This window comes from Lissotriton vulgaris, chromosome 1_1 (assembly GCF_964263255.1).
Source record: "Lissotriton vulgaris chromosome 1_1, aLisVul1.2, whole genome shotgun sequence".
Lineage (NCBI taxonomy): Eukaryota > Metazoa > Chordata > Amphibia > Caudata > Salamandridae > Lissotriton > Lissotriton vulgaris.
Window position 1 is genome coordinate 1873229606 of NC_141685.1, and position 18900 is coordinate 1873248505.

Consider the following 18900-nt stretch of genomic DNA (forward strand, 5'->3'; position numbering starts at 1 on the left):
AAACCTTCCTTTCTCCGGGAACTCTCTCTCTGGCTCTCACACAGACTAGGAAATGGCCAGGAAGAAAACAGAACTTGACACTCTAAAAGAGGTAGTTCTGGAGAAGAAAAAGTAATTCAATCGCCAATTCAAACCTTACGACCGGAGGCCATTTCATCTCAGGGAGCAACACCAGACCAGATTGCGCTACTAGGGGTGTTGTCCCTCCCGCAGTAGTGGCACCCCTTGTCAACCCTCCTCCACCGCCAAGAATACAACCAAACAATGAGCAGCTGTTTCCTCTGTCTCTGGTACCCACTACAGAAAAGGATCAATGGGTACTGAATATACTACAGAATGGATACACTCAACATTTCCGCTATCCACCCCAAGACATTCCTCCTTTAAAAGTAAGGTGTCACCAGCTATCACTGCTGCAGAAAGAAGTAGCCACTCTCTTACAAAAATCTGCAATAGAGAAAGTTCCTCCCGCCCAACAAGGGACAGGGGTGCACTCAAGGTACTTCCTAATATGAAAGAAAGGTCTCACAGCAGAGTTCAGACCAATAGTGGACCTTCACATTCTCAACATATCCAACCGAAGAGAAATATTTTGCATGCTGGTTCTCCATCAAATATATCCTCATCTTCTGCAAGGAGACTGGATCCATCAATATGCTGGAGTTACGGGAAGTGCATGTAGCCCACAAGGCCTTCTACCCCTCCATCCAGACCAGCTCCATATTAATCCAGACGGACAACACGACCACTATGTACTATCTAAACAAGCAGGGAGGGACATGCTCTCGCCCTCTGTCCTTGGAAGCTCGGGCGATCTGGCATTGGTTTCTGGCTAGACCACTGTCCATTATGGCACATCATCTGCCAGGAGATCAAAACACTTAGGCATATTCCCTAAGTCGTCACTTTGAAGATCAACAAGACTGGGCTCTGCATGACAAGGTGGTGGCAGACATCGTCTAAGAATGGGGTCATCAGGGGTGTAGCGACGCAAGATGGCTGCTAGCTGGAGTCGCTCTGTTGCACCCTCCCTGAACACATCAATCCGGCACATATATCCACTCCCTGAGGTGGGAATCAGCAACCGGAGATGCTGCTGAGTGCAACGAGCCCAAACTCGGGCCCGGCGAGTCCAGAGAGCCAAAGATAGCGATGCGGCCGGCTGCGGCGCCTTCTCCAGTGTGGAAGCTGGGACCTGGAGTTGTGGCTGCGCCTGGCAGTGGGCGAGCTGAAGGCGGTGAAATGCTGTAGCGGACCCGGGCAAACGGGTTGGCGCTCCTGTGGAAAACACTGTGCGGCCAGGCGTAGGAGCTCCGGTGTGTGGGACTGCGCCCTGCCATCAACGGACCATGGAGGAGCAACGCAGGCGCTGTGAGTGGCGGTCACGGGCGGCGATGACGAGGAGGTGCAGCCCGCTGCCGTAGGGAGACTGCAACTTAAAACCGATCGCCTGGAGGCTGTGATGACCTCGAACTGCCTTGACCCTAGAAGGGGGCCCGATATCGGACAGTGAATAATTGGAGGGGCGAGCTCCACGAAGGACTGAGGGGAGTGATCCTGGTACATGCCAAGTGGCCGGCTGAGGTGCACATTACTCAGGATACGGTCTGGTGGAAGGAGGCTAGACTTGGAGACAGGTAGCCCGTGATAAAATTCCTGCTGGACTTGTGGACTCTGAACCTCCCCTCTTTTTTTTTTTTTTGCATGCCGGCTCACTGTATGCAAAGGCTGCTACTGAACTATCCAAATCTGCACGCAATAGTGTAGGATATGGGAGCGGCTACTACTGAGAAACCTGAGATTCCGAGGCACCCTGATAGTAAAGGAACCTCTCCCTGATGACCCAATCAAGTTAAGGATTGATCGTATCCAGGAAGTTGGCTCCATGATGGGAAGTGAGATACCAGTGTTTGGGGCATCACAGGAGAGGGCTTTGTGACGCAGAGCAGAGACATCTTTAATCCCTAATATCAATACTCCCTCCCTGGACAAACCGTAATAATGAGCCGGTGCAGTAGAAACTCCAACGTCCCCCCCCCATCCATCTAAGTGAAGTACAGCCTGCGCCAAGAAATGCTGTCCTCAACCGAGTGACCAACCTCGTTACCTCAGTCCTGAGGTGAAATCTCTCTAGTAATGTCGTAGGCAAGAGGCACTAAGGTCATTCAACACAACAAGCTGGACCAGTATACCTGCCCAAAGACTGCTCTAAGCGAGCAGCAGCAACTTAAAGACAGGCCGTCGGGGGCAGGGGGGGCAGGGGGGCAGAGGGTGAGGTCCCGGAGCTTACATTAAAAAACACTCCTCTGAGGTGATGCTCATCAGGGCTGTCCTCGCAACCAACAGAGAAAAAGTCAAGCAATTGGAACTTACAGTGACGAGCCTGGTAAGCGATACCACACAGCTACAAACTGAAGTCGGGGAACTACAAGCGTTCAGGAAATTCGGAGAATGCAAGCTTGACGACTATGAAGGGTGCACAAGGGGCAACAATGTGCGCATTTTAGGGGTACCGGAAAAAGCGGAGGGGCAAGCTACAGATCTCTTTGTGGAAAATCTAATCGCTGCCCACCTACAAACAAAAGGCCTGTCAAATCTTTTTGGCTCAAAAGACCCCATAGGGTTCCGGCGGGCCGCCCAAAGCCTGGGGCCCCTCCACGTTAAATACTGGCCAGGCTTTTGAATTACTACATGGACATTATCCTGCAAACAGCCAGAGTAGCACCGCCACTCGGATATGAGAACTCGGAAATCACCTTTTTTCCGGACAACATGCAAGCGGTACAACGACAGGCGCTCATTTCTGGCAGTCAAGAAGAGACTTGGAGAAAAAGGCCCAAAATACACAATGGTGTTTCCGGACCGGCTCAGAGTGGAACCAGATTTTTTTACTTTCCTGAAACTGCAACTGAGTGGCTGGACGGCTGGAGAGACGCAGCGGAACACAACCCCAGCAGCCACTGAACCTGTTCAAACTGAACAATAGCAGCTGAAGTCTGAAATAATGGGTGCGACAACACTCAATCACTATTGAACATTGCCTGCCGGCCTGCCACACGCACTGGTAGAACGCTGTTGAGGCGGCCGCAACATTCAGGGGCTTCGGCCTAGTGAAGTATTTCGTAAGCAGAGCCTGACCCTACCCGGGGAACTTAATGAACAATATAATTAGTGCCAGGTTGTGGGGCACCATATTCTCCACCAGTTTTTTCCTCTTAGTTTAGTCGTTGAGCAACAGGCACTCTGCATTAAGTGAGCGATGGGCAGTTTTGAGCCCAGAGTGCAGGGCAGCAGGGAGGGGGGTAGTTGGGTGGGGCTGTTGATTTGTTGTTTATGTTCAATCGACAAGGTACCACAGATTCATTAACCTCATAGATGCTATTAAACATTCCTCCCCAGTGCTGCGCTGTCCATTAGAACTAGTGCTGAATGGACGTTCAATGGTCGTGCGCAGCACTGGGGAGGTAGTGCTGCCGTCGGCCAATGCACCGAGGCAGCACTTAAGGGGTTAAGACGCTGAACTGGGAAAACCTAGACACCGATCAGTACGCAATGGGAGAAAAGTATTAAATTGATGAGCTAGAATTTGAATGGGCTGGGGGACAAAGTCAAACGAAGTGTGGTATTACGACATATTAAGCAACACGCCCCAGATGTGGTATTGCTCCAAGAAACACACTTGGTGGGTAACACTTGCACGGACCTCAATAGATGGGGATATAAGCTGATAGCAAACTCGGGCTTCACCAAGGGCTCGCAGGGTTTGGGTATATTGCTTAGGAACTCCTTTCCTATGGAGGTAGCTTCATCATTGACTGACACATGGGGGGGAGATTCACAGGAATCACGGGACAATGGGAAGGACAAACGAGGACCCTGATGTCGGTGTATGTACCGCCCGGTCTACAGGGGCTTACATTCAAAGACCTGTGCTCTATATTGCTGTCAACTCCAGATGGCCTCCTGATAGAGGGAGGAGATCTTAATTCTGTGGTTTCATGCACGCTGGACTGTCACCCACCCCGAGAACTAAGTCCCTCAAACCGTTGGTTGCCTGACATCTTAGAAACCCTGGGACTGGTCAATGTCTGGCGATTTGGGGGCTTCGGCATAGTGAAGTATTCTGTAAGCACAGCCTGAGCCTACCCGGGGGACTTAATGAACAATATAATTAGGGGAAGGGTGCAGGGCACCATATTCTCCCCCAGTTTTTTTCTCTTAGTTTAGTAGTTGAGCGACAAGCACTCTGCATTAAGTGAGCGATGAGCAGTTTAGAGCCCGGAGTGCAGGACAGCAGGGAGGGGGGTAGTTGTTTGGGGCTGTTGATTTTTTGTTTGTTTTTTGTTTATGTTGAATCAACGAGGTTCCACAGATTCATTAAGACGCTTAACTGGGAAAACTTAGACACCGATTAGTACGTAATAGGAGAAAAGTATTAAATTGATGAGCTAGAATGTGAAAGGGCTGGGGGACAAAGTCAAACGAAGTGTAGTATTATGACATATTAAGCAACACGCCCCAGATGTGGTATTGCTCCAAGAAACACACTTGGTAGGTAACACTTGCAAGGACCTCAATAGATGGGGATATAAGCTGATAGCACACTCGGGCTTCACCACGGGCTCGAGAGGTTTGGCTATATTGCTTAGGAACTCCTTTCCTATGGAGGTAGCTTCATCATAGACAGACACATGGGGGAGATACACAGGAATCACGGGACAATGGGAAGGACAAGCGCTGACCCTGATGTCGGTGTATGTGCCTCCCGGTCTACAGGGGCCTACATTCAAATACCTGGGCTTTATAGTACTGTCAACTCCAGATGGCCTCCTGATAGTGGGAGGAGATCTTAATTCTGTGGTTTTAGGCACACTGGACCGTCACCCACCCCGAGAACTAGGTCCCTCAAACCGTTGGTTGCCGGACTTCTTAGAAACCCTGGCACTGGTCGATGTCTGGCAATCCTTTCACAGGCTCCAGCACACTTTTCACTCAGGGGTCCACCACAGCCTGTCACGAATCGATTACCTACTGATGCCAGTGTCCCAAATTACTCAAGTTCAGGGAGTTAATCACATGGCGAGGGGCCTCTCGGATCACTCCCCGGTATGGGCCCAGTTTGTTATTGGTCAACAGAGGGTGGATAGAGTTACCCCCATTAACCCCTGGCACCTCTGTAATTCAGAAGTCCAAAAAGTGTTACAAAAAGCAATGGAGCTGTATTTCCAGGAAAATGAGGGGTCGGTACACTCCAACCAGACAATGTGGGAAGCATTTAAAACTGTGATACGGGGCAGACTCTCTCCCAGATAGCCGGTGTGCGGAAAGAGAAGTTGATAGATGTAGTTGCAGCCAAGGAGGAAGTCCTCCGGCCGGGGGACGATCTAGATGGGGAGATAACACCAGACACTCTACATATTCTGCAATTCAAGAGGGACAGTTACAAGGCAATAGTGACAGATAGGGCCAAAGAAATGGGAAGGGAGATTCTGGGTAGAATATACGATCTTGGGGACAAGGAGGGGCAATTGATTGCATGGCTAGACAGTAAAGAGTTAGCGAGTAGACTGGTGCCTGAGTTGATCGACGGGGCGGGCCAATCAATCACCGATCCACAAGAAATAGCGAACACGGTCGCTGCACACTACAGCGGGATATACTGCTCAAAGACAACACACATGGTAAGCGATTCTCAACAGCTGCTTAGAGGCCTTACCCTCCAGACCCTTTCGGCCGATGACTTAGAATTGCTGGGAAGTAAACTCACTAATGACGAGATAGCCCGGGCAATTAGAAGTCTCCGATCAGGAAAGCACTGGGCCCGAATGGCCTGCCAATCGAACTCTACAAACTCCGACCAGATAGACTCGCCCTGTACATACGAGCAATGTATGAGAAGAGTATGGAACAGGGAGCTCTTCCAAGGGATCAAAGGATCGCTATGCTGGTCACGAGCCAAAAGCATGGCCAGCCAAGGACAGACTGTGCCTCCTAAATGCCAATTTCTCTGTTGAATGCGGAGCCCAAGATCTTAGCTAAACTGCTTGCCAAACATTTGGTCAAAGTGATAAACGGGCTGGTCCACCCAGTCCAATCAGGCTTTATGCCTCACCGCAACACTGCACTGAATCTGAGTAGCAAACATGGGACAATGGGAAGAGCAGCCACCATTCAAGAAGCGGCAATAATTGTATCCCTTGATGCCACAATGGCATTCAACACTATTGAATAGTCGTATCTCTTCACGGTTCTTGCGAAAATGGGTTTCGGACCGCGCTTCACTAACTGGATTAAGCTTCTCTACTCAGAGCCCCTGGCCCAAGTGGTCACTAATAACAAAAAGTCAGAAATATTCAAACTTAGAAGGGGAACTCGCCAGGGCTGCCTACTCTCCCCCCTCCTGTTCGAGCTAGCACTGGAGCCACTGGCTTCATTGATTCGTAAGGATTAAGTGATACGAGGGCTGAGATGGGCAGAAAACTGGGAGGACTGCATTTCGTTGTATGCAGACGATATCCTTCTCTTTTTGGCCTCCCCTAAATCATCACTCATAAGTGTACTAGATATATTTGTAACCTTTGGTAGATACTCCAGCTATTTGATCAACTGGAGTAAATCTATACTATATGTCCTCTAGGGACCCCGCCGAGTCTTCCAAGGGGTTGCCTGGTTCAGGTAACTATGGCCAGCTTCAAGTACCCGGGCATTTTTATCACAGCAGATCCCACGCGTCACTTTAACTATAACCTCCTTCCACCCCTGCAAAGGTTGAAACGGGACACGGAGAGCTGGAAGGCACTCCCGCTTTCGCTGTTAGGCAGGGCGTCACTTTTCAAAATGATGTTCCTGCCCTGCTTTTTGTATGTGTTGCAGTATACCCCTGATCTCGTTCCTGCCAGCTATGTTAGGGAGATCAAAAGCTTGCAAAGGAACCTACTATGGAATGGAAAACCCTGTATATCTCTCAACAAACTTAACCTCAGCTAGTATGATGGAGGAATTGCCTTCCCCGATCTTAATAAATACTATTGGGCAGCGCAATTGGTCGCCATCAATCAAGGTACATACCGCCAGATAGATGACCCAGGCTAATCTTTGGACCGGTGGTTGCAGCCGGGAGGGAATTACAACAGAGCCCTCTATTCCAAAAGCGGGGATGCTTCTCTCACAGGACCAACCAAACACTCTGTGCAAATTTGGCTTGCTGCCAATAGAAGGCTGTGATGGGTGCGCAAGTTAACGCTGTCATCCCCCCCTATAGGACTCAGAACAGATCGGGGAACCTGTGGAAATCGAAGGGCTTCGATAAATGGGACTTCATTGGTGACCTCTGGGTGAAGGGGGATATCAAACTGTTTGCCTCCTTACAAAAAGAGTATATTTGGCTACCACAGAACATTTCAGATATATGCAGGTTCACCATGCACTGCGATCAGTACTACAGTCTGGGGTCACTCCTCCAGAAGCCTCGCCTCTCGAAGAGGGATTGTTGAACAAAGACAAAGACCATTTCCTTGACATACAGAAAACTGATCAATCACTCCCGCGACCCACTTAAAGACTTACGAGAAAAATGGGAAAGAGACGGCATAGTCATAGACGATGAAGACTGGGCAGTGGCGATGACTTCCCCCCAGAAAGGTTCCTATATCTGCTAGGCTGAGGTTTGTCCAATTAAAGATACTGCACTGAGTATGCATAACAGGGCCCTGTCTAGTGAGAATGGGGGCAGCAGCTGATGACACCTACAGGAGATGCTGCGGTAGTGTGGGGGACCTTCATAAATAAACTGTGGGAGTGTGAGCAAATCTAACGGTACTGGTGTAAAATACACAAGATTATCAGCGAAGTGCTCTCACTAACTATCTGCCCGAAGCCAAGAGATGTCTCCTAAATGTGTGTTTTTTTTTTTTGTTTTTTGTTGGGAACCCTCCGATTTGAATAAAAATTGCATCATATGGATAACACTGAGTCTTATGGTAGCAAAGAGAGATATCGCACAATTATGGGGGTCCCCGCATGCACCAACAATAGAGACCTGGAAAAGAAACATGGACAGGTGCATGTTTAGGGAAAAGACGGTATACATGGCATGAGGATGCCCTCAGAAGTCGTCACATATATGGAATGATTGGAATATATACCAAGGTGAAATTTTTACCTCTCCTAGCATACCCACTCATGATGACCCCTCGTCACCATAAAGGTTGTAACAGCCAATAAGCACTCATGTATTGATTTGACCGTAACAGTAATGCAATACGTATTTGTCTGCACTATGATGTACTTTGTGATGTAGATTTTATTTGTTTAAATAAAAAGAATTGTAAAAAAAAAAGAATGGGGTCATCCAAGCATCGATCTCTTCGTTGATAACACAAACAAATGCCAAGACTTTGCGTCAAGATATTACTGGTCAGGGTCGAAAAGTAATGAATGCCTTTTTGATCAGTTGGTATGGGGACTTTTTGTATGCTTTTCCACTTCTTCCTCTCATCTCGAGAGTCATAACCAAACTCTGCCACTCCAGAGCGAAGATAGTACCAGACTGGCCATGACATTGGTAGTACCCAGAACATCAACATCTCCAGGAGTGTCCACACAGGAGGCTTCCGTGCAGGCTGGACCTGCTTTCTATGCTGAACGAGAAAATCCATCATCCCAACCTTCCCTCGCAGAACTTAGCTGCATGGCTCCGAAGGTCCTCCAGTACAGCCATTTAGGATTTCCTCCAGACTGCATGAACATTTTGAAGGAACCTAGAAGGCCTTCCACAAGGTGTTCTTATGCATTTAATGGAAACGATTCTGCAAAAGGGTTTCCAATCAACCCAAGGGCAGGAGGAGGTAATCTTTCCAGATCTTCTACACTTGGCTAAGTCAGAGTTGAAATTTGCCTCCATAAAGGTACATCTTGCTGCCATTACGAAATACAGGAAGTCACCTTCCCGACCATCCTTCTTGCAGCTTCAGGTGGTAAAGGATTTTTTACAAGGGCTAAGGAAAGTTTTTCCCCCGATTCAACCTTCTTCTCCTCCCTGGGAGCTCCATCTGGATCTCTCCAAGCTCATGGGTTCCCCCTTTGAGCCAATTTACAAGACAAACGTGCAACATCTCACATGGAAAATTGCCTCCTTGGAGGCAATCACTTCGGCTCATAAGGTAAGCGAGATTCAGACCCTCTGTTCAAAAGAACCCTACACAGTTTTCCACAACAACAGAGTAGTGATGAGGACCCACCTGTCTTTTTTACAGAAGGTGGAGTCCAATTTTTCACGTTGAACAGTCCATTTCACTTCGCACTTTTTTTCCCAATGCCTCCACTCCAGCTGAAAGGTCTCTTCACTCTTTAGACCTGAAAAGAGTCTTAAAGTTCTACCTAGACAAGTCCAAGGCCATTAGGTGGTCTAATCACTTGTTTGTAAGTTACGGTTCCATCAGAACACGTTTTCCAACCTCTAAACGCTCTATCTCCAGATGGATAGTGTCCTGTATTAAACTGGCTTACCAGTTGTCAAATAAGCCCCTTGTGGCACCTCCCAAGGCTCATTCCACAAGGGGAAGGCAGCTACTGTAGCTTTTTTGCACAGCGTACCCATCGCCGAATTCTGCAAATCAGCCACAGGGAAGTCAGTACATACATTCACGAGACACTATTGTCTCGATTCGGATACGAGAGCAGACACTAAAGAAGGCCAGGCCTCCTTGAGAAATATGCTCCAATGCTGATCTCAGCTGATATAGATTATAATCATTTGCCCTCAGGTGTAGAGAATGAGCTTGCTATTCGATTCAGTGCTTATAACTATTGATAAGGATACCCTGGAAGAGAAGGATAAGTTACTTACCTATAATCCTAGGTCTATTCCAGGTGTATCCTCCTCAAAGTCCTAAGCAACCCATCCTCCTCTTCAGGCAAATGATCAATCATTGGTTTGTCTCTTTGAGTCCTGACATTCAGGTCTCAACAAAGAACAACTGACCTAACTGTCACCCCTGAGGCACGAAGATGAGGGTCTGGCTGCCTTAAAGGCATAGTGCCAGTTTTACTCTTGCAGTTGCTTTCATATTCTATGCGTTTAAGTTTCCAATGCAGGCTAACAATACCTGTTGTGTGACATGGCAATTTTCGGCTGTTCTTAAAAAAAAGTTCAAGTGTCTCTTTGTCCTTATAATTGTTTTTCTTCCATATATGTGTTATATAACAACATTAAAATATATATATATATTAAAAAGAGACCAGAAAGTGTATATATTGCTGCTATTGCAGATTACCAGAGCATTGGTTAGCCTTGTTTTATTAGATGCTGCATTGGCAATTACAGTGGTCTGGACCAGTGTTCTATAGCTGGGTGCCGCTCTTAAAAACTGGATCTCTGGGTGCGTGACTAGCGGCCGCGGAAGATGGCTGCCATCTGAATACGTGGCGCTAGTTGCTGGCGTTCAAGCCCATAACATCTGAACCAATTCGCCGTGCTGAGGGGCCTCCGGTGTGGGCAGCTGTGTGCCTTCAGAAGTGGCAGCCATGCACATCAGTGCAAGAATGGGTAGCCTGTGACTCGGACTGGTGAGCACAAGATGGCGGCCCGCGGTGATTGCGGGTCGAGGGGGTCCTGCAGATCCGCTTGAGCAGCTGACGTGCTGGCCCGGAGTGCCCTGCGATCCCCCTGCCCTGCCAGAGGGCGACTGGGCCACGTAGCTCATGGCTGACGGAGCGAGAGACACCCACGCGGGGCTGGCGGCGCTTGACCGTGACTGCACACGCTCCTGGTGGGCCAGAGAAGTCTACGACAGACACCCACGGTGTGGCTTTGGCAGGCAAGGGGTGTGGAGATGCCTGGGACCTAGCGCCGGTTCCAACACAGTTTCCACTCCGGGGCCCACCACAGCTTTTCACGCATAGACTACATCCTAGTCCCTGCTTCACAAGTCGCTCACATCCACGAAATCAGCCCCCTAGCCAGGGGCATCTCGGATCATTCCCCTACACTCAGGGAAGGCCCTTGGTCCCAATGGTATATCCATTGAATTGCACACACTCAGGCCTGAAAATTAGCCCCATATTTAAAAGTCATGTTTGATGAAAGCAAGGAGCTGGGGATATGACCAATTGGTAGCTTCATTAGTCACCATCCATAAGGAAAGTAAACCCAAGACTGATTGTGCCTCATACTGTTGCAGGGATTCTGCTCGTGCACAGAACTATGCGCAGGAGACCAGGCTCTCTGTGTATTGTGGTGTACCAAAAACCCACCTCAGTGCCCACAACCCTAATCCGACTAGCATCAGTGTCTTATTCGTTCTCCGTGCTACAGCAAAGCTACCAATTATTAGACAACCCAGAACAAGCGACTTAGTGAACTCTTAGGAATAGTGGGAATCAAGAACACTCTTTTGTTTTTATTCTCTTACAAGTCCACAACGTGAGTAATCAGAGACACGTTCTAGTTTAAAATGTTTATTTTAACTACATGCTCTAAGATGCAGTATTTTTGCCAACATTAGTAAAAAGATGCATAAAATTAATACAATCAGCATTGTTACCATTCAATAAAACACAAAGGGAGAAATCATATTATAATGATAGTGGAACCAGGACTATAGCGCCGTGTGTACCACCCTCCCCAGGCTAGTTTTATAATAATAGAAGATCTCTCGGTTAAAGCAGGGGACCCCATACCTCCAAGATCAGATGAAGTAAATCACATCCCAGGATCAGCACAGCTCTCTGTAGATGGAAAGGTTTTCTCCAAGTGTCCCTGATATGCATGCAATGCAATATTAAAGGCACCCGAATTTCAGATATTTTCATCTGTGTGCGTGTTATGTCTACAGCGTGGGCCGATCAACCAGAATCAACAGCATACATTGTTAATCGACCTTGAACATTCTGTACAGACTTGAGGTTGCAGTGCAAGTCTAGAGATGTGAACAACAGACTGGTCTCGTGAAAAAAAAAAGCAAGCAGTTTGACTTACAAGAACAGAGGCATGTAGTGTTGTGTGCAAAAGTGGCAAAATGGGGTTTAAGCATCTAATTTACTTATGCTAATATAACAATGTGTGCAAGCAGACTCATGTCTTCACTACACCCTCCCCTGATCGGGCCAACGAACGGAAGGAAAAATATTAACGCAGAGTTCAAGTTCGAGTAAGACAGAAACAAGGTCAGTCTTGTCAAATGGGTCAATTCAAAGCAACAAAAATGAGAAGAGGGAAAGAAGGACAGAAAAAAAGAAATGTCTTTAAAAAGAAAAATGCAAGCGAAAAAATTCAAGAAGGGGGCGTCAGCAAGCCAAGGAGGGAAAAAAACTTCCAAGTTAATCCATCAGCGTGTATGCACAGTATGTTGCAACAGCCTCCAGGAATTGGTTTTATCAGCAAAGAGATCCGCCATCCAATTCAGTAAAGTAAATGAACATACATGTTCTTCGATAACTGGAGCCTCTAGCACCATCCGAGGACAACTTGCATGTTCTTCGAGATAACTTCGTTCCAGGAAGTCATGTGTAGCCACACATTTATCCCAATTTGCCCAAAACTATGCGCGCAGCAGCACAGGCCATAATCCCAACACCAGAACAAGCCAATTCATGAGCCACTAAGGGACTCATTAGCTGATCATAATCCGGGGCAGGAGACACACCGTATTGGAGATGCAGAGTTCCAATGCCCATTCGAATTGGCACGCCAGGCAATGGAGGACAGGTTGAATGCAGGTAAAGTATGAAAACCGGAACGATAATCCATATGCCACGCTCAAAGTGGCCAAGGGCAGCACTCCATAGTATTCAAGCATACGATTAAGGAGCTGTGTCAGCCGGGGTCGGCTGTCTCTTGACACAGATAGTGCAGCCATTTTGGGGCAAACAAATCAACATCAGCACACCAGCAGCCAAGGCGAGAATTAGAGGGAATCCGCCAAAGATGCTGGAAAAAATAGAATGAAAAAATGCTGGTATCACACCAAATATAGTTTGGAATGAGGTCACAAGGCCGGAGCCCACAAGTTTAAAAATATGGGCCAAGCCAGTCGTAGTAGAGCATTGAAAATAGTGTGGATCAAGGTGCCGGAATAAAGTGGGAGATCAGTATTTAAAAGCGCATGCACTTCTGTACTGGTGTTTGCTACGTGAAGGACAAATGTTTCACAAGAAGAAGTAAGAGCGACTTCTTTTTGGGACAATAGATCCCTTATTCTGCTCATCTTGTTGAACTCTGCTTTCAGGGTAGGAATGGAAGGCCAAATGGAGATATCGAGCCTCCCATGGGGGGGGGGGGGGGGGAGCACATTTTTACAGCAAACTACGCGTTGTGAGACAGTGACAATGTAAGGGATTCCAGCCAACATACCGTAGCAAGCTTAATTATTTAAAAGTAAATAGCTACCGTTAGCTAACAGTGTGAAAGTTGGTGCGATAGCTGGCACTGGATTTCCTTTCAAAATGCATGGTAATTTCAGAGCCTGCGTGTGATCAGGTGTGGAAGTGCACTCTTCCCCTTTTAAGTAAACCTCTATGACTTTCAAACAGATGTCTGAGAGATGGCAAAGGCCAAACCTCATGGAGAAAGGCGGTACCCAATGTTTCATACCTACCTACGGCATAGTGTTAACAAAGAAAAAGGAAGTGTTATTAAGTCATGGATGAGCCATACAGCAGAATTTGATTCGGCAACAGAAAATGGTACTGGTTCTAATTTTTCAATATGCAAAAGAGAGTACGTAGCATCTTTCATGGACATGAACTGTTGTCTTTCTGTTAAATTAAAAGGTAAACACAAAGATGAAGTGTTCATGTAGTCCCAAGGCACTTTTCCAGATTTCAATGCTTGTAAAGTCCAAGCAAACTGCATTATGGAACGCAATTGATTTTGACCATGGTACAAAACGACTAGAGCCTGATCAAGACCCTGCTTTGTGCAGTTGTTGGATATATCTATGTAAACTATTATGTCACTCTGTAGCAGATCCTTCCAGATTGATTGAGTGTGTGTTTGGGGAAAGTGGTTACATGGTATGAAAGTGTTTGTGTGAGTTTGTTGAGTGTCGCCTCTCTCGGGGTAATATGTGTTGTACATATATTATGTTAATTGATTTTCTGTCTATATACATTTTTGATTTTGAATCATTTATGTACTGCTTGTTTATAATTGTAAAAAAAAGAGAAAAATAATTTATATACTGTTCAACAAAAAGAGAATAAGATGACAAAAATATTTTCTGATAAAAGAAATTAAAAAGATAGTTTTATAAATTGTCTTGTGTTTTGAATATTTTTTGGATGGCTCACATATAAAAAGGGAAATAATATAAATGTAAAATAACTGTAGGTCAGAGGGAGACTCTTTGTTTTTGATGGTTTTGTATTTCCCCTCTTCTCCCTGACCTATTATTGCTCTTTCAGAGGGGGTCCCTCCTTTTTCTGTGTAACAAAACGACACAATATCCACAACAGATTAAACAATATTATCTAAAGTCCGGTCTGTCCTGTGTGTAGCCTGGGGCCAGACCCAGAAAGCGATGTTGGCATGAATCAGAACTTGTTTGCCATACCAACCAACCTTGAAGATCCAGTTTAGAAATATTAAATGAGGTGTTCGAAATTAATGACTGTAAATCATCAAGGGACAGATCGGTATAATTGTACCATTTTTGATAAGCATACAGATTTGGAATTTTAGGGGCATTCATTTGTTTTGATGTTGCCAATCCAAAACACGTTGTTTGTGAAATTATGTTATAAAAAAAAAACATGTGGTTCAGGATAAGGTACACACAATGTAAACCTTCTCTGCCGTGCACCTGCCAGGGTTTAGAACCCCAAAGAGATTTAAGATCTACTGAATCCTTCCACAGCTCATAGCCACTTATAGATAACTGATCCATAAAGGATTTTGAATACAGCAACTTAGTGTGAGTGAGAATAACTTTCGAGTTGGACTTAGAACTTATTTTAAAATACAAAGAGTCCGCATTGGATCGATCAAAGTTAGTGAAATAGGAAAAACAATTTAAAAGGGTTTTGGAGCTGCCTTAAATGGGAGTAGGACAATGATCCCATTGGGTATAATTAACCAAATTTCTAAATGTATTAGCTTTATGCAGAAAATGATGGCCACAGTGCTGATAACAAAATAAATCTGCATAGTTTGCAGAGTTCAAATACAAATCTTCAGCATCAAATGCAACATAATATTTCAAATCAGAAAAAAGAGCTTCAACAGCTTGGACGTCCCAATCATCAGAGCGTATGTTTTGTGTCACAACACTCCCCCAAAGAAACACAAAGTACATTAGGGACATTAACCACCTCTGTAGGTCCATGAATTTGAAATTTTACAGCATCCCATACAATCCCATCTAACACAGGCCAGGCCGTGATGTTGACAAAAGTCTGGTCTCATTTCATGATGTGTGATGAGGAGTGTGGGGCCCGGCTGGGCGGGTAAGATTAGGATGATAAAATATTCAAGGAATGATCTGCTCACCCTCAATCACTCTTATAGTAACTGTTCTTGGGTTTTTCCTCAATTGCCCCGGACTAATAACAGGTGTTCTGCCTGTGGTTGGCAACCAGGCCAGGGACTTATTTCTTCCCTTAATCCTTCCCCTAACAGTAGAAGGTGCTTATTGCTTAGTACTAGGTCCTTAGGTAAGCATGCGCTTGATGTTTATAATCTATTGACAGACTCCAAAGCAGACTGTCTGTTCTTGACAGAGACATGACTGGGTGAGGGAGCAGGACCTGATATTGCTACTGCCATCGCCCCGAGCCATGTTATCTTCAGAAAGGACAGAGCCATTGGGAAGGGGGGTGGTGTTGCCCTAGTCATCGACAGGCGCATCACATGCTCTATTCTTACCATGGACAACATCACTGGGTGTGAAGTTCTTGCCTTTTCCCTCTCCCTTTCACCCCAGCAATCTTGTATAGGGCTATTGGTCTATAGGCCCCCGGGCCCATTGGGTACCTTCTTTGAAGAACTCCACTCGATTTTCTCCACGCTATGCCTTAGGTCCAACCACTGTCTGCTCCTTGGTGATTTTAATATTCACATGGACAAGTTGGATGACCCCGACAGCATAAAGCTCAATGACATCATTTCATCTTTAGGGCTTATACCGTACATCCGGTCCCCTACCCACTGTAAATGTCACACACTGGACCAAATCTTCTCCACTGTCCCTGTAGTCCTGGCCTCTCTCACTCCTGTCCTGTGGTCCGACCACTTTTTAGCGGATTTCGAGATCCCTCTCAAAGAAAAGAGCGTAGATAGTGGACAGTGGCGTGAAGCGCATCCTTCCAGAGCTTTCCATCGGGTTTCCCCGACTATGCTGATGCAGGCCTTAGACACCTACCCTTGCCAGTTGACAGGCATTCTGGAAACGGATCTTGAGCTCTTGCAGGGTTGGCTAGACCTAGCCCCTCCCTTGCCCCCTAAGATCCTTTCTGTGAAATCATCGGCCCCTTGGTTTTCCTCGGCACTTGCCGATAAGCGAAGCTAATGTAAAAAAGCCGAAAGGGAATGGCGTAAGCATTATGACGCCAGCTCAAAGGAAATATACAGGGCTATTGTTAGAGACTATCACCATGATATCACCGCTGGCAAAAAGTCCTATCTGGCTAGTAGGATTGATGATGCCTCTAGTTCCTGTAAAGAAATTTTCAGGATAGTCAAGGATTTTATATCCCCTCCGTGGTGCACTCCCAGAACCTCGCATTCGGAGTCCTGGATCTCCGAACTCGCTGACTTTTTTGCCAGCAAAATTCGGACCATCCAGACCTCCTATGGGACTTCTAACATGTGCAATATTCCCAATTCACGATCTCTTGATCCTTGCCCGACCTTGGCAGGCCCTGCCCTCTGGAACTTTCCTTCTCTGACCTTACAGACCTCCTTAGATCTCCTCTCTAGACTTAAATCTGGTTCCCCGCTAGACCCGTGTCCTGCAAAATTCCTTGCGCAATTGGCCCCTACTCTCAACCATCTTATTAACCCGATACTTAATCTTTCGCTCAGCACGGGTGAAGTCCCCCAGCCTTGGAAACAGGCACTCATTCTGCCACTGCTCAAGAAGACCAACCTGAATCCCGAATCCCATGCCAACTACAGACCAATTTCCCTCTTGCCAGCACTTGCGAAAGTGGTCGAGAAACATGTCCATACTACCCTCTCCCACTTTCTTGAGACGAACAACATACTCTATATATTACAGTCCGGTTTCCTCTCCAATCTGAGCGCTGAAACAGCTTTGCTGGAGGTCATCGAGGCTATCAGGGAAACCTTGGACAGGGGAGGCAAAGCCATGCTGGTGATGCTCGACCTCTCAGCGGCCTTTGACACCGTCCCCCATGACCGCCTCCTTTCTAGACTCTGGGAGGTTGGTCTAAGGGGGATGGTGCTCCAATGGTTTAGGTCCTTTCTCTCGAATCGCCAGCAAACAATCTGGGCCCCACCTTTTTCTGCCGCGATGCCGCCTCTGGAGGTCGGAGTTCCGCAGAGCTCAATCTTGAGCCCTTCGCTCTTTAACATCTATATGACTCCTCTGGCGGCATTGGCGGAGGATTTTCGGGCCCAGATCCTGTTGTATGCAGACGACACACAACTCCTGTTCACCTGTGACAGGGGTCGCAATTTCGATGGGGCGTCTATTCGGGGCTGCCTTGGGGCTGTGTTTGACTGGTTTAGTCGCAACAGCCTCAAGTGCAACTCCGATAAGTCCAAATTGCTTTTTTTCGGCTGCCCCGCGGACCCCAGATGGAAAGAATGGTGGCCTGCTGCCATGTTCCCTCCTGCCAGCGATTCAGGGGCTGCTAAAAATCTGGGTATCCAGATTGACAACAGCCTCTCTTTTAGGGCCCAAGTGTCTGGTCTGACCGGCAGGAGTTTTGCGATCCTGAAGATGTTGAGGAAGTTTTTGCCGCTCTTATCCTTAGAGCATAGAAAGATCATGGTACAGGCCTTGATAGGCTCTCGCCTGGCCTATTCCAACATAATGTACCTTGGCCTCCCGGACTTCCTACTTGCGCGTCCCCAGGTTGTGCAGAACTCTGCGGCTCGGGCCATCTTTGGCCTCACTAGGAGAGCCAGGGCCAGTGAACTTCTTAGATCTCTTCACTGGTTGCCCATTAAGAAGCGGATCACTTTCAAGGCCCCGACCATTGCCTTTAAGGCCCTTCATGGCACTGGAGCCCGGTATCTTCAGAAGTGGATCAGCTTCTATCTGCCTTCCAGATCCCTGCGCTCTTCTATCCAGGCCAGGGCAGTCACCCCCGTGATCCGACGTGCCCGCTGTGGAGGGCGTTCCTTCAAACATCTTGCCCCTCGGCTATGGAACGCTCTTCCTTTTTCTCGCAGATCCAACACCAATCTGCTGGCTTTCAGGAGGGATTTGAATACCCTGCTTTTCACGCAATAATCCGCTCTTTTATGAACCATGCTCTTTCTCTCGCTCCTTCCTCTTCTTTGGGTCTGTGAGGTTCTTTCAGCGCCGGGACACTCTTCGGAGTAGCTGTGCACTATTAAAGTACCCCATTAACATTAATATTAACAAAGTTCCATCAATTAACCTAATTGTCGAACGTTCTGTTAGGTAATGTCCATTGACTAGACGAAAAAAGACTATCACAAATCCAATTGACATGAACAAAAAAAATGGAGCTGAGGACCAACCAGATGTAAGTCCAAGTTGGAATTAAAATATTTCTTTTAAACTAAGTAACAAAAACAGAAAACTTTGATGGTATACTCAATGTTCTGGAGTCAGTGTCAAATGAAAAACATGACTGGTCACCTGCAGTTGATTGCACACCAGGCAATGACACATCTATGGGATAGGTATACTCAGTATCTTCATGTGGATTACCAGCCGGCAGATTTAACAAAGGATTAATAACTGT